Source organism: Notechis scutatus, chromosome 3 (assembly GCF_049901735.1).
Source record: "Notechis scutatus isolate UNSWTSFEM ecotype Mainland chromosome 3, rNotScu1.2, whole genome shotgun sequence".
Taxonomy (NCBI): domain Eukaryota; kingdom Metazoa; phylum Chordata; class Lepidosauria; order Squamata; family Elapidae; genus Notechis; species Notechis scutatus.
The window spans coordinates 43,403,007-43,419,802 of NC_142011.1; the positions used below are offsets into that span (position 1 = coordinate 43,403,007).

Here is a 16,796-nt window from a genome sequence, read left to right on the forward strand (position 1 = left end):
ACTTGATATCAGTGTGTTTCAAAGATCCACATTTCTCTATAACAAATTCTCTTAATTGAGTTGACAAGACTGGAAATGGCTTATCCAAAAATACAGATATCATCTTATTGTGTTTGGAATCTTCAAAGAAATGTACAGAAGTAACAAAGCTCCATAATGAGGCCATTAAGAGCCATCAGTTTGATCTTAACCACCTCCAATTGTACAGAAAAATGCCCTCTGTCTTGAACTGTCTCCAATGATAATGTGTAGGTCTACCAAAACTATTTAAATGATTACATAAATCTTACTCATACACTGTATCTTCTGTCTTCCCTTTCTATTTCTCTCAGTTTTGTTAAGCATAGTCAGTTTTTTAGTTCATCTACTTAAAACCTACCCCCAAAGTTTGTGTCTATCTAGTCAAGACAGCAATGAGATTCTAATTGATGTAGGACAAATTGATTGGTTCATCTTCTAATCCATGGTACCTTTAGGAACCATGCCCGATCCCTAAGTCAAAGGATTTATTGTTCACCTTCTATTTCAATATAAAGCTTTTACAGCTATACAATCTCACTGGGAAATTTTTTTTAAATGGTTTCAGTGTTGATTGTTATTAAAATATTGATCATAGTTCAAACATTTTGTGTAAGCTTATCAGCATCTATTTATTTATTTATTTGTTTGTTTGTTTGTTTAATTTCTCCATTATTTTCTCCCTCTAAAAAAAAAACTCAAAGCAAACAAAAACCAAACCTTATACTAGCTTCGTTTCTTTGTTATCAGTTGTAATTCATTGAGCATGTCGACTTTTCAGTCCTCATATTTGATTTTAGAGTCATCGCCTCCAGTTCCTACATTCTCAATACTCTATAAGTTAATCTCCTATTGGTGCAAAATCAATCCTTTCCCTACTATGAATCATTTATGATTCTTAGAGAAACATATTAACAGTAAAGATTCCTCAATATAGAAGCACCCCAGATGTTCTGGAATGGCTATTAGTATGTTACACATTCTAGCATGACCTTGCCACTGTCAGTAAATCAAAGGTAAATCTTCTTCCATTATTTTGCCCCCTTCATTATTCTGCTTTTAACTTTGTGTCCTGTCATCTTTTATGTAACCTGATTTTTCACTTGGAATTTTTCTCTAAGTTTGGTTATGCTCTTCTTTGTGCCAAACTTTCTTTGCCTCAGGAATATGTGCATTGATTCAATGAAGGTCCACATTCTTTAGCATTAGCAATTACCCTCTTTTAGTATAGAAGTACTGTGCACATCTTTTCCAATCTCAAGACTGCACAGTCTTGCTCCACATTTATTGACACTGAGCTGTTAGCACTCTAATTGTCTCTTGTCTTGCAGCTTTAAATAGTTCAGTGAATATTTCATCTGCACCTGGTCCTTCCTTATTTGACAGCTTGTTCTCTTGACTGTTGTACCTCACTATATAGAATTGATTCTCTACCTTTCAAAATGTTTCTGTCACTCTGAAATTCTGTTTGTAAAAGATTTTTAGTATAGTTCTTTTTATCTTTAATCTGATTTGCCTCTACTAGATCTCTGATTGATTTTGAATGCTTCTATCTTACCTGTACATGTCCCTCTGATTTTTCAAGGATTTTTTAATCTTTAGGTTTTTTTTCTTTCCCTATTACTTTCCTTTATTTGTTGACTTTCTCAATCAAGACAGTATCCTCTGTTCTTTTTCTTTTGACACTGGAGGTCTATATTCACTTTGTTTTATATTCTTCTCATTAGTCAATGTTGTTGTTTTATATAACTTTCTCTGAATATCATAACAGTGTATTCTGAAAGTCTATCTGTGAAAATTAGATATCTTTCCCAGTGCACTAGAGAAGTGCCTTCCAGCTTGTGGTCTCATCAAGTGAAATTCATATTTGTCTAAATGTTACAAACAAGTTTTTTTTAATTTGCTATCAGTTTCTTCATGGTTTGATTTTTTTTTAAAAAATTTAACATATGAGTTTACTTTCTTCACTACTGCAAATTCTATTTGCTGTCTTTCTTTTTGCAAATTTCTGTTAGTTTCATTATTTTCTTTTGAATCAGACTGCCAGAACTGATCCAATCACAAGTTCCAGTTCTCATCGGCATCCTTGAGGTTAATGAAGCTACTTAGCCCTTCTAATGTCTTAAAATGATTATCCCTCTGGGAGGAGTCATAGGACCATGAAGTGTTCTCTCTATCTCTATTTTCTCTTAGTAAGAAAAAAAGTGTGATTATAACTTAATGTGGTATGTAAACCTAATGTGTGTATATTGTTTGGCTTAGTTGAAGTGATGAACCCAACCGATATGTTTTATGCTTATACTTTGATTCCTTTCAAAATTGTACTTGTACCTTTCTGAATTGCCTCTGCTATTTTGTAAAGGCAAATTAAATGATTATCAAAAGTTAAAACAAATCAAACTCTTATCACTTGTAATCAATCCATTATATCTTGTCTTTAGTCATATATCATCTTCCAGATATTTTCCCTGGGGCTGCAGAAAATGAGGGCTATATCCCAGAATGTCCCAAAAGCATCAAGCTGAGAAAAAGCAGTTCTGAAAACAACAGACTCAGGGGGAAAATATCAGATCTTGATAAAACCTTGTCAACCCAACTCCCCAAATTTTATTCAAATGAATCTGTCCCCAGATGAATAGTGTTTAATTAATTAGGAGCTCATTTACATGAAGGTGGCACATTATTAAACTGCCTCTACTGCAAGCTGAGATATGACATGGTGTAGTCTGACAGATTTTTAAAGTAGAAGAAGCCTTTTAAAAGAATAAACTTGCTGAACAAACTTGGCTTTGTTTTCAGTAAGCTTTCTCAAGGTAATAAATTAAAAATATAGGATATATCTTATTGGCATGCTCCTGAAATAGTTGTTGAATTAGAAGAGGAAGTGGATGGACAAGAAAAATGAGAAGACCATTAGATCTACATTCAGTTTGTCTCTTTATACTAGCTTTGTTAGAGAAAGGTAAATTTAGGTAAAGGAAAACTGAATCACATTCCATTTAAACTAACAGACAAAATATTATTATTTCAAAAGGAAAAGAAAAAAAATACATTACCTTTCAAGGTTTGAACAATTTCAGTTGAGTAAAACAAGATAAAAGAGGATGATGAGGTTATATCTATGCCAAGAAAAAGACTGGACTGCCATTTGTTTGGAATGGTATTGTTGTGGTTCGCCGGCAGCAGGTGCGGACGGCAGAAGTTTTTGATAATGAGGAGTCAGATGAGGGGCCTGTGTGTGATGCAGAGATGGGGCCAGGACTATTGGAGAGTGGGGTGCTGCCTTCGGAGCTTGTGGAGTCTGGCAGCAATGATGCAGAGGATCCCGGGGAGCCTGTGTACATGTGTGCAGGAATGCTTGAAGGAAAGAGCAGCTGAAGCAGCAATGGTGACTCGGAAGTAAGGTGGAAGGTGATGGACCCTCCCATAAGGGATAAAAACCAGCCCTTGGGGATGTGTTCTTTTCAGGAAGCAAAGAAGTTCTTTAGACTCATAGTCCTGCTTACTCCGGTTTGTTTTTGAAACTTCTGTCAGTGAATATTTAATCAGTAATTAGTCTTCTGTTCTTGGCAGCCTTTTGCAACCTTGAAGGGGCTTGCTTGATATTGGACAATTAAGTTTACATGTACCATGGCTGGGAATGTACTGAATTCCCAGTACTGCATTAAAAAAGGTTTGCTTTTATACACAATTTGTGTCTGTTTAATTTGAACAAAGCTTGGGTCAGAACAGGTATAGGGTCCCCTATTTGAGCAGGAGGATGGACTAGAAGACCTCCAAGTTCCCTTCCAACCATATTATTCTATGTACTATGTTCTACAATATATATAGACACTTTAACAATATTTGTATTAGATATGTAGTTTGTATATATAATGTTTGTATTAGATTATATATATATATATATATGAATGTGTGTGTGTGTAGTTCCCTCCTCTATCTATATATACACACACACACATACAAATTATATACATATAATACTAAACTGTATACTATACATTTTGGTTTACTTTTCTGGTATTTTTTCACTTATATTTAAGTGCTTGTTATGTATTTTTTATAATGTATGTATCTTTGTGTTTTTCTCTTCTCTTTTTCTTTTTGATTATTATTTTAAAAGCAATAAATTTGGGTTTGTGAGGCATGTATAATTCAGACAAAAAAACTGCACAGCTGTATATCTTGGTATGAGTGTTGAACTTACAAAAGCCTTGAATCTATAAATAATGTGTGTCATAAAGACTTATAAAAATAAACCTTGTGGCTCTTTTTTTTTCCCCCTTGCTTTTGTTGCAGTTCTTCCATTACTACCTCTTTAAGCCTGTTCTCAAATTTCTTAGAATGGATTTGCAGCTTTCTTTGTACTTTGTCCAGGGCTACTGTTCCTTTAGGACATGATTTGCAAAGCATGTCTGTGTTTTCTTCCAACCAGGATATGTTTACATATATTGATCTCATACAGAAGTTTTGTCAGATAATTTTTTTTTTTAAAAAAAAGAGTATGATAGAGGAATCAATATTTATATATATATATATATATATATATATATATATATATATATATATATATATATATATATATATATATATATATATATATATATATATATATATATATATATTCTCTTTGAGGCCTAAAAGAGAAATAGGACTTAAATCTAACAAATAAGTAAGGAAGGTACACCAATAAATGACCAGCCTGAATAGCACAATAGAGAAGCTTGACTGTCTATTGCTTTGTTTATTTTATGCCCAGCAGTGTAAGGGATGTCAAGCTGGATTTGCAGTCCCAGTTCAATTGTCTGCTTTAGGTTGAAGTCCCAAATCGCTCTTTAATATTCATGGCTACCTATCACTCTGGCTTTCAGAAGCTTTTTGTAGAATCAGATGTTACTGTGTCAGAACTGCACAGGAATAAAGGGCTACTGTAATTCTATTTATTTAGCATATGGCTTTTTGATTAAAATAAAATAAAAACCACTCTAGTTTGCTTCCTAATAAGATAAATAATTAGCTGCATCTAACTTTGCTATACAGAAGAAGAGAGAGCACAATTCTGTGTTTCTGCTTCATCTCCTTGCGGCTTTTGATGTCATCCTGCATAGTATCTTACTGGATTGATTCTTTGGGTTGGATGTCAGAGACACGGTGATACAGTGATTCCACTCTGCCTACAGGGTCAGAGGCTATCCACGCTAGCAATTTATAGCATTAGCCAGTCATTGCTGTGGTGATATATCACTAATGTGGACAGGCTTTATATCGCTACAGCATGGCTGGATAGTGCTATAAATCACTAGTGTGAATAGCTTTTAGACTCAGAAAGTGACATTGGGGGAATTTTGCTCAGCCACATAACATCTGAGATGCAGCTCCTACCTATACTTCTACATCTGTGTGATGGCACTAGGTGAGGTCATCAGAGAATTTGGAGTGAGGTGCCATTAATAAGGTGAAGAAATTCATTTCTGTTGTCATCTGAAGCAGATGAGCTAGCCCAGGCATTCAACTAGTGTTAGGGGTTAGTAATGAGCTGGGTGAAATTCAATAAATTCAAGCTGAATCTTGGTAAGACAGGGGCCCTGTGGGTAGGAATGGAGTGTGCAGCCAATTTTTAATGGCATTGTTCTCCATTGAAAGAGGAAATACAATGTTTGAAGGAATTCCTTGATCTCTGTCCTTGTGGAAGTATAACTGATTGCAATTGTTTTGTCATCAGTTAGAAATTGTTTTGTTTATACAGTCATTGTTATTGTTTATTTGTTCTGTTCTATTGTATTTGCTCATCTGCTTTTGTTATTTTAATTTGTAATCAAATTAAATTAATGATATTTATATGTACTGTCTTTCTTCTAAGCAGCATTGAAAGATACCTTTCTTATTTTAACTTCTCACAGCTTCTCTGTGAAATTGAACTGAAAGAAAGTGATTGGCCCAAAGTTACCCAATGACAGAATCTCTTTGGTTCAAGTCCTGTTACATCTTGGTTATGCACTACAGTATCTGCAGGCATCAATAAAAATAAAAACATATAAAATAGACTATAACTCAGAATCCAGTTCCCTGCTCTATTTTAACTGTGCAACTGCTTTTTAAAAATGTTCTACATATTAACAGAAAACTTTGTTATTTCATTTGTACTTGGGGAGGACTAAAACAAGAAATAAAAAAATAAAGATGGCAATTATAGTTTCCCTGATGTGGGATATAGCAGGGTTTTTAAAATTATTTTCTTGATATATTTTGTCTTGTTATTTTAATTCTAATTTTGTAGGCTTTGACAGCCATCTAAGTTACTATTATGATTGATCTAATTAATAAACTGATTAAATAAACAAAATGATAATGCCTTTATAAAATCTAGTAGTTCTTAAATTGCATAAATGTATACTTATAAAGACTTTGATGAATCTCTTTAAGAAAAAAAATATGATATATAGTATAAGAAAGGCTACACCTTAATCAGTTTGAGGATGATAAAGATTATTTATCTTCCATTACAATTAAAGGAACTAAGTGGGTATATTAGGCATTTTTATTATGACTAATACTTAATACTTATACCTGAGAAAAATAGAGCAATATCTATAATGGAAATACAGTGCTAGCTTCATTGTCTCACTTCTTAACCAATAGTAATGAGTAAGAAAATCTCAAGAGGACTCATGTTCTTGAATTGAATAGAGGTTTCCTCCCAACCAGGATTCTGGTTGAGTAAACCTGCTAAGTGGACTGAGGAAGCTGCATGGATGAGCAGCAAAACATCTCTAAGTACAAAAAAATCAGTCCAGTTGCCATGACTCAATTTCCAGACAGCTATACCTGCTGAAGATGCTAAGAATCTTCATCAAACATTTCTCCTAAGTAGAATTTGAAAAGCGACCTTTTCCCAATTTCTTCACTTAGTGAAGGAAGTTGGGGCTTTGTTTGTGAAGGTAGCAATGATATAAATGAGCCTTTACTCCTTAGATAAATTGCCATGAATAGCTCTTTAATCACTAATGCACTCTAAAGTGACTTCTCTGACCATAGATTTCCTTTTGCTTGAGGGAAAACTTTATTGCACTTTATACATTTTTCTACCTTTCACACAGAACATATTTTCACAGTACCATTTTCATGCAACTTATTGGTGATCTTTAAAATATGAACCTGGTGCCTTCACAACAATGCAAGGAGATGATGTTCCTTGTGAATGACTTTATTCTTTCACAATCCGGGACTAAATAATGAAAATATGACAGAGATGCTGAGCTGAGGGACCCTCCAGGTAACTCAGTTAATTGAATACACTGATGTGAATTGAATATGTGTGTAAAGAGTTGCCATTAATTTCCTCATGGACATATCTATGAGTTAAAGGAAAGGTTTTTAATAGGATTAGTATTTTCACTTTTAATTTGAAAGTGGAAGTTTCCCACATAGAAGACAGATCATTAAATCACGTCAGGAGTGAAGTGGGGAAATTAAGTTGCAGCCATTTATGGGGCCTGGTACTTCCATTTTTTGTAGTAGTGATAATAGCAAATTTGGTAATTGCTTCATTAGTAATAGAGAAAAACAGAAGCTATGTAATTGTATATTGCGAATTTCAAACAGTCTAGCATTGTTACGTCTAAATCAGTATTGTGGCTTTTAGTCACATGCCAGGTCATGACATTTTACATATATAAGTTTCCTTGTATGTATGACTGAGGTGGATTTTTAATTTTTTTCCGTCAAGATATCATAAACGGCTGTTAAAACAAGGAATTATATACTATGGTATTTTTAATGGATCTGAATGTTTAGAATGTGATGTCTATAAGAATCAGTTAAAAAAGCAGGAAATTAGATGACATTTTGGCATCTTTCAAATCTGCCTGGTGTCAAGAAAGGAAAAAGTAGCAGTCTAATTATTCATATATTTCTTCTGCTTTTCCATTTCTTCTTCCTCTTTGGAATAAGAAACTGGTAAAAAGAGAAGTCATAGATTCATTCATTCTTTCTCTCTCTCTCTCTCCCTGTCCCTTCCTCCCTCCCCCACTCCCTCCCTCTCTTTTCCTCCCACTCCAATTTTTCAATGATTTTCAGGTGAATATCATGCTGTTACTAATAACATAAATTTGTCCCTCTGTCCCACCTTTTTTGCTGCTGGCTATGGTAATGTCAGGAGAAAATGTGTGTTTTTCAAAGGCAACCATTTGAGAACTTCCCTACTCCCCCAAAGAACAAGGCATCCTACAAAAGGATGTCCCAATTTTATCCTACAACAGCTCTAAATATACAAATTTAGAGGCTTACCTCATGAATAATCCTTAGTAGAACCAAGCTCTTGCCATAAAGATTATAATAGAGGCTGTATGGAAGTATAGCATATTGTATATACTGTACTTCATTGTCCATCATAGAAGGAAAATAAAGAACATTTGAAAAATCTCAGAGTAAATCAATTTAATTCTAAATCCCCTCTCTCTCCTCTATATTTGCTCTCTAAGCAAGTATAGATATTAGATCACCATTTCCACTCAAGCTGAGTGTGAACCTGCTAGTGAAACACACTCATCTCCTTCAGTTGTGTACTATACTATTGGTGGCTGAATATGATCAACCTGGTCATAGCATATTTTACTAAGCATCATACACAACCCAAGCAAGTTACTCTTAAATGGAGGTGTCAACCAAAATTATATATTAAAGAAATAACTCTAGTAGGCCTGCCTTAATTATTACTTATACTGATAGGAATTAAGGAATTTTCTGATGGTGCCTTGGCTCTCCAATATCCAGAATCAATCTATGTTGTTCACCTTTCAGTTGTTGTACATTTTAAATTATAGTCTCTCTGTCTCAGCAGAGTTAAATGTAGGCCTCCTCAAGTTATTTCTCTACTTTGTTTTATTTTTTTAAGATTGTTTAAATAATTGCATGGTAAAGTAACATGTTACAAAGGATCTGTCATTATCACAATGTTTATCAAAGTGTGTATTGCCACATATACCCCTAACACAAACACAGGTCCTTTAGGCAATGTCAGAAAATAATATTGCTGGATATCTACAACCCAGAGTTAATTATGGATTTGATGTCTATTATGACAACTAATATGATTATTTGTATTAAGTGTAGTGTCCTGTAACTAGCTGCAAGGAAAATATTGATTTATGTCTGGCCATTTTAGTGTGAGGATGGAAAATAAGTGAATATTTTTAAAAGGGGCACGCAAAAGCAAAAGATGTGAACAAAATGAGCAAAGATGAGTTCACAGTTGAGAACATTTTACTCATTAATTTTCTTGTTCATTCTACCATGTTGGGGAATAAAATGTCTTTTTGTGCATGGTTTGAATATCTACTCATATGTCCAGGAAAAAAAAGTTAAGATAGAAATGGAGCATTCTAAAAAGCTAAAGGAGAAAGCCTTGTCATTTTATTTTTGAAAAATGGATGATCTTGGTATAATAAGGCAGGGCTGTCAAACTCGCGGCCTATGGGCTGTGTGATTGGCTAAGCCTTATTACAAGGTGTCAAACTCATGGTGTCACAGCGTCACATGACATATTGGGACTTTTTTCCTCTTTGCTAAACCAGGCATGGGTGTGACTAATGTGTGATGCATCCAGCCCATGGGCAGCGAGTTTGACAGCCTTATTATACCAAGATCATTCTCTTCTCCAATAAAGCTATTTTTGTGAATAGAAAGCTACTGTATGAGAACCTTTTTACAAAACCATGCTAAATGTCCTCCTCCCCAAAAAGATACAGTTCTCCTCTCAAAAAAGTTACTTTCCCCTGAATCAGTTGATCTTTTGATATAATTATTGTCCTTTATTGTCATCTCAGTGAGATGGGTAACATAGAAGTTCAATAAATGAATAAATAAACAAACAAACAAATAATATAAAATAATATTTATTGTGCTAATTTTATATCAAGAATTGGTGGGACTGGGAGTGCAAGATCCTAACATAAGAGGCCATATTTTTTCTTTATATTTCTGAATGTGTAATAAATAGCTGTTTGCGTAGAATAAATTCTACTTTTTAAGCTATGAAGCTTGATATACAAGCAGGCACTTATTCAGCTTTTTTTTTCTTTCTGACATCAACACTTTGTCATGAGATCCTGTCTCACTGAAGAATTCATAGTGTAAAAAGGTTGGTAATTTAATCATGGAATGTTCCCACAAAGAGTTTTTAACACCCTTTAATGAGAGCCTACAGAGAAGAACTAGAAGGAGTTGCATGCCAATTCTAGCTTAGTTATAATGACAGTTGTGGCAGTGGGTAAAATGCTGAATAGAAAAATCAGTATAACAGGCAAGGAGAAGCTTCTGTATTACATTAGCATATTGAATAGATCAGATACTATCACCAGGGGTGCTACTCTGCAACATAGACTGGACACAATGTGGTGTTCTGCTAATCTTTTAAAATAACGTTGAGTTTATGCCTGCGGTCTGCACTATAGGGTATTAGCTAGACAAATCTCCTTTGAAGCATTGAAATTTCTGGAATGTGTTTTACTTGATCATGTGCAAATGTTTTTTTGGCCTAAAATGCTTTGAGCTGTGATTGATATTTGGATTTACAGATTATGTTGTTTGGCTCCTCTAAAACTGTATTTGCAAACACAACGAGGACTGATTCAGGAAACAAGCTTTTTCCATCCCAGGAGAGTCTTTAGCATCACAGCTGAATTTGCGTATAGCCTCCATTCTTTATAGCATAAACAATTATGTGGGTTTCCATTGACAGAACTCATGCCTTTTCTCATAAATCTTGCCCAGAATTCTGGCAGATAACTGGGTTTAGCTTAACCAATAAATGGCTAAGGGTTTGTTTTTTAGGAATACATTTTTTAAAGCAGATACATTAAACTGTTGTAACAGTACTCATAATTTAAAACATTGTCTATCCTTGCACAGTAATTATCTTATTTTTAGGATAAAGTATACTGCCTTTTTTTCATTTTGTCTGATTCCAGTCAGAACTATTCCTATTTTTGCATATTTACCCTTTACCCCATTTCAAGGTCAAGAGGAAATATTAAGTATGCTGGTTGCTTCCAGTCACCATGCTCTTCAGTTGGGGTGTAGATGCTTACAGCCAGTGATGTTGAATTTAGCTTAAAAAAGAGAAATAGGAAGTACATGTAGATTTTCTGTCTGTCATCCATCCATCCATTCATTTATCTCTAATTAAAATAATCTAGCAAAGCAATTTTTATGCTCATAAATTCTTAGTTATAATATAAGCTGAACTGACAATATTTGACTACTTACAAATGGACATAGAGAAATCTGTCAACTTTCTGATATGTTTTTCAACCAAAGGATTTTATTTTATTTCTACATAGAACAAAAATAAACCCACAAAAATAACTGCATGCATTTTGATAGCACATGTCTTAAAATAAATGTATTTTGCATTCATCCTTCTTAATGTGTCAGCTTTCTGAAAATGTTTCTCCTTAAGCAATTTCTTATGTACCATTCCAAACCTTGCTCCTAAGTAAGAATTTTGTGCTTCAAAAGGGTTTATAAGTATATAAAGTGGAAGAGGACATATTAATCAATAGTAATAATAAGTGACTGAAACACAAGATGTGTTTTTATTACATAGGTTACATTTAAACATTGTTTCTCCCAAGTATGTATACGATATGCCTTGAAAATATTATTTATTATTCCCTACACATTATTTATGCAAGTACATAAGATGGTTTATGCACTTTTCTTTCCCAATATTTATGCATTATTTATTGAAACTTATAAAAAAGATTATGTATGCATTATTTATAATATAACAGTGTTTTATAAACTAAATCACTTCAGCCAAGTTCAAATCTTTGCTTAGCCATTACCCTCTATTTCTTGGTTTGCCATTCTTCACATTTACTTGTGAATTTACTTACATACTATCGTGAATTCCTTGGATAACAAAAAAAATGCATGCATATATGTTCTGTCTCACCTTTCTTCTTTCTCAAAAGATGAAAGAGTACAAACTCACACGAATACAGGCAGGCAGGCTGGCTCGGACTTCACAGAGTTAATTCTTTGGAACTGATAACATCCTTGGCATTCCAACATGCTCTGCCTGCCAAGTCCGAACTGATAACAAATAAAAAGCTACTTACAGAAAATTACAAGGCAGACCACGAAAATCATTCACAAAGAAAACCTGAAGTAAGATCAAACTTTGTCCTGTACAAAGTTCCAGCTGACAACATACCCACTTTTTTCCCCTGTAGGGTGTGGCTCAATGACTCAGCTCACTCTCTGACCCTCCCACGCCTCCTACATTGCTGCTCATGTTTCTCCCTACGACGCTGCCTAGGATCAAGCCAACATTCTTCCTCTTGACTCCCTGACAGGGGCTGCTCCGATATGCCTTCCTCTTGATTAATCTCAGGCTGTTCCTCTCGGTTGTCTGATGAAACCTGAGGCATTATCAGGGAGGAAGGCATTGCCAGAGAGGAAGGTCCTGGGGAGGAAGGCATTCCCAGTTCCTCCTCCTCATCTTCCAAGTCCTCTTCCTCTAACAGCACAGACTCGGGAATCCGAGCCACAACACATATATACATACATACACACATCTTAATCCATGTAGATATTATTTTACGAATAGGCATTTTTCTGTGTGGAAAGCAACTATAAAGTTAAGCAGTTTAAATCTGTTTGATGTGAAAGTATCTGAAGTGAAATTACATAAAGAAGGAATGATGCATGGAAGTACCTGCCAGAGAACCTCATTCAAACTAGTCACTATGAACCAGCTTTCCATTGAAATGCATCTAAGACCTCTCTTAGAAATAATGTACACAGAGATCTAGATAATGGAATGGTATTTTAAAACGGCACCTTCTCAGAGTTTAGCTGACATTGTTGGTATAACACTATAGATAGTCTAGCTTTGGATGAGGGATATAGCATTATAGTTGACTTAGAGCATTTTTTTTCAATTGAAGAGGAAGAGTATTTTCTATTTTATGAGGTGTTGTAGATTACCTGTTCCTGGGGGGAAAGGCAATACTGAAACTTCAAATTAACCATGTCTTCTAATCAAGAAATTCCACCATGCCAGGCCTAGCAACACATTGCCTGCTAGCCTATGAGGATTAATTAAATTACAATCAAGCATTTTAATGGAAGGACATTGGAGGCTGTTGTCTTGGCAACAGTTTTAAACAGCTGGTTTAATGATAGGTAGAGAAAGGGACTGCTGAAAGACTTAGGTTTAGGGACAGAGTTGTCTGCTTCCCTACAAATAGTAAAGTGGAATAGTAATATGGGCCTTTTCAAATGACTTTGTTTGTCAAGCACCATAAAACTTTTTCTCTTTGTTTGGATGTAAGCAGCATTTTTAATAGAATAGTACATGTATTATTTTTATTTACTTAAGACAGGAAATTTGTTCAGTTGGTGTTCCGATTTTTTGTCTTGTACACTTCTATGCTTTAGTATTTGTTTTTGACAATGAAACTAGAGTCTAAAATATGTAATTCCTTTTCTGGAGATTCAACCTATATTTTTAAAAAATTAATATATGAGCTCGTAATGTAATCAGAACAATCTGGAACTGAACACACTCAAAACTGTAAAAAATGTGGTAGACTTTAGGAGAAACCCTTCCATACTACTACCTCTTACAATACAATTTAACACAGTATCAACAGTAGAGACCTTCAAATTTCTAGTTTCTATCATATCGCAAGACCTAAAATGGACACTTAACATCAAAAACGTCATCAAAAAAGCACAGCAAAGAATGTTCTTTCTGTGCCAACTCAGAAAGCTCAAACTGCCCAAGAAGCTGCTGATACAGTATTACAGAGGAATTAATGAGTCTGTCATCTGCACCGCTATAACTGTCTAGTTTGGTTCTGTAACCCAACAAGACAGACACAGACTTCAGAGAATAATTAGGACTGCAGAAAAAACAATTACTACCAACCTGCCTTCCATTGAGGACCTGTATACTGCACGAGTCAAAAAGAGGGCTGTGAAAATATTTACAGACTCCTCACATCCCAGACATAAACTGTTTCAACTCCTATCCTTAAAACCACACTATAGAGCATTGCACACCAGAACAACTAGGCACAAGGACAGTTTTTTCCTGAACGCCATCATTCTGCTAAACAAATAATTCCCTCAACACTGTCCAACTATTTACAAAGTCTACATTACTATTACTATTAATCTTCTCATCACTCCTTATCACCCATCCCCTCTCACTTGTGACTGTATGACAGTAACTTTGTCACTTGTATCCTTATGATTTATATTGACTGTTTCCTAGTATGATTTGATTGCTTATTGTACTCTATGACTATTATTAAGTGTTGTACCTTATGATTCTTGACTCTTGATAGTTGCACCAAGACAAATTCCTTGTGTGTTCAATCACACTTGGCCAATAAAGAATTCTATTCTATTCTATTCTATTCTATTCTATTCTATTCTATTCTATTCTATTCTATTAACACAACTATCAGCAGCCAAATAACTAAGCAGCAAAATGGGATTATGAGTAACACCCAAGCATGAGACTGAAGTTGGCAGATTCCTTGTGATGAACAGCTCTTCATGAACAATGGTTTAATTTTTGCTCCCATCTCAAGCATAGTAGTGCATCCATATGTTTTGAAACTTTCCTGCATAACAATGTTCTGCCCAGAAAGTGAGAGAATTTCTGTCAATGAGTACCACTAAGCCATCAGATGTTTCATGGTACTTGGACTGCCTAACCTGGTTACAATAGCAATAGCAATTCGGCTTATTTACTGCTTCATAGTGTTTTACAGCCCTCACTAAGCAATTTATAGAGTCAGCATACTGCCCTGAACAATCTGGGTCCTTATTTTACCAACCTTGGAAGGATAGAAGGCTGAGTCCACCTTGAGCCGATCAGGATTGAACTCCTGGCAATAGGCAGAATTAACCTGCAATATTTCATTCTAACCACTGCACCACCTTGGCTCAATATTAGCTAGAATATTTGCAGTTTGGTGCTATATATGAATCTCTTTGTAAACAAAAAACAATCCTAATACTCACATATGTAATTCCTCTTAGAGAAAATGCAATGAAAAGTATTTCTCCATTCCTCTTCCCCAAGGCTGTCAATTATTAACATCTCAATAGAGAACCAGAAGATGCTCAAGTAGTAGGATGGCTCACAACTAAAGGTTCTTGTGAACGAGATTTGCATGACTAAAACAAATATATCATAAATATGAACAGACCAAGAGATTTTCATGAGAAAGTATCCAAATGGTCTTTTCAGTAATTTAATCTGCTGAAATCTGAGCTTTCTTTCCTTTCTTTTCTTCAAGGAGCAATTTTTAAGTGAAGTAAATATGTGGATAAAAATGCAATAACATTAAAACAAAAATTATAGACACTAAATGAATTATTTTGACCTTGTTATCTAAGGCAGAAAATGCAAATGACAATATTATTGATGATTGAAAAGGGTTATAACAATCAGAACTATTCTTAATGAAAGGTATCAAGTAATTTGAGCAAGGGCTCATTCCCTGGTTTTATTTCTCCCTAAAAACAAACAAACAAACAAAAGAAGCACTAAACTTATGTTTCACTTATGTTGTACTTTTGTTCTGTATTTTATTTTCAAGCCCTGTCATCTTTTATTTTTATTATGACTGGAGGTCCCCAAAGCTGGATGTGATCCAAGCCTCTATAGATTGCTGATAGAGCCTGACAATAAACTAAACCCTTCATTGGTCACATATCCTATTTTACATAAGATACTTTATATGGTAAAAATGCATAAACTGTAACTATTAACACCTGCCATTTGTGTAAATCTGACAGTCTTCTTTTTCATCATGATTTTCTCCTTTTTTAAGTGATTATAAGTGACCACCCTAGGCATCCATCTGGCATCCTAGTGAGAGCCAAGTTTTTGTTTTGTTAAAATAATGCAATACAAATTTCTGCTAGCTTGTAATTATTTAAGGTTCTAGCTATTATCCTTAAACTTTAGTTATTTTGCCAACTTGGGTATGAGAACTGCAGTGATAAATATTTATATTGTGTATAACTGGTTCAGATTGTATGTAACTACATACACGTGTGTGCATACAGACAAATGCAGATAAATGCAAAAGCATATTGAAATAAGAAATTCTTGGGTTATTTTCATGGAAAATGATGCCTGAAATTTTTGAAGGTGACAAATAAGTACACTGAAGAATTCGCACTTGCTAAGGTGTGCATTCAAGCTGTGCACTAACTCTTTCTCTGACCAGTTTCTGTGTATTCAGCAGAAGATCAGAAAGTGAGCTATCTTTTCAATTTGGCCCCTGATTTATTAGAACTTGGACTGCATAGGAAATGGCACCGGAGTCCTGCTGTCTTTCATACTAAATGCTTGGGCATCAGTGGTGGGATTCAAATTTTTTTACTACCAGTTCTGTGGGCGTGGCTTGGTGGGCATGGCAGGGGAAGGATACTGTAAAATCTCCAGTCAGAGGTGGTATTTGCTGGTTCTCCGAACTACTCAAAATTTCTGCTATCGATTCTCCAGAATTGGTCAGAACCTGCTGAATTCCACATCTGTTGGGGATTAAGATGAAAGAGTGGGAAGTTGAGGGCTTCTTTGTCACTTCAGTTTGTTGTTCTTGCATTCAGCAGAACTCGTACAGGGTGTTGTTTAATTAGATGGATATATATTTAATTTCTATGCTGTCCTAGGTTCCTAGGCCATTTTTTCTTACTGTAAAATAAGAAATTGTCAAAAAAGTGATTCCATGGGGACCTATGTT

General features: G+C 34.7%; 1 protein-coding gene across 1 annotated transcript in view; it reads left to right on the forward strand.

The window, feature by feature from the left end:
• PLXNA2 (plexin A2) overlaps window positions 1-16,796 on the forward strand; it is a 492,988-nt gene that overhangs the window by 173,533 nt on the left and 302,659 nt on the right. The gene's annotated exons all lie outside the window — the stretch shown is intronic.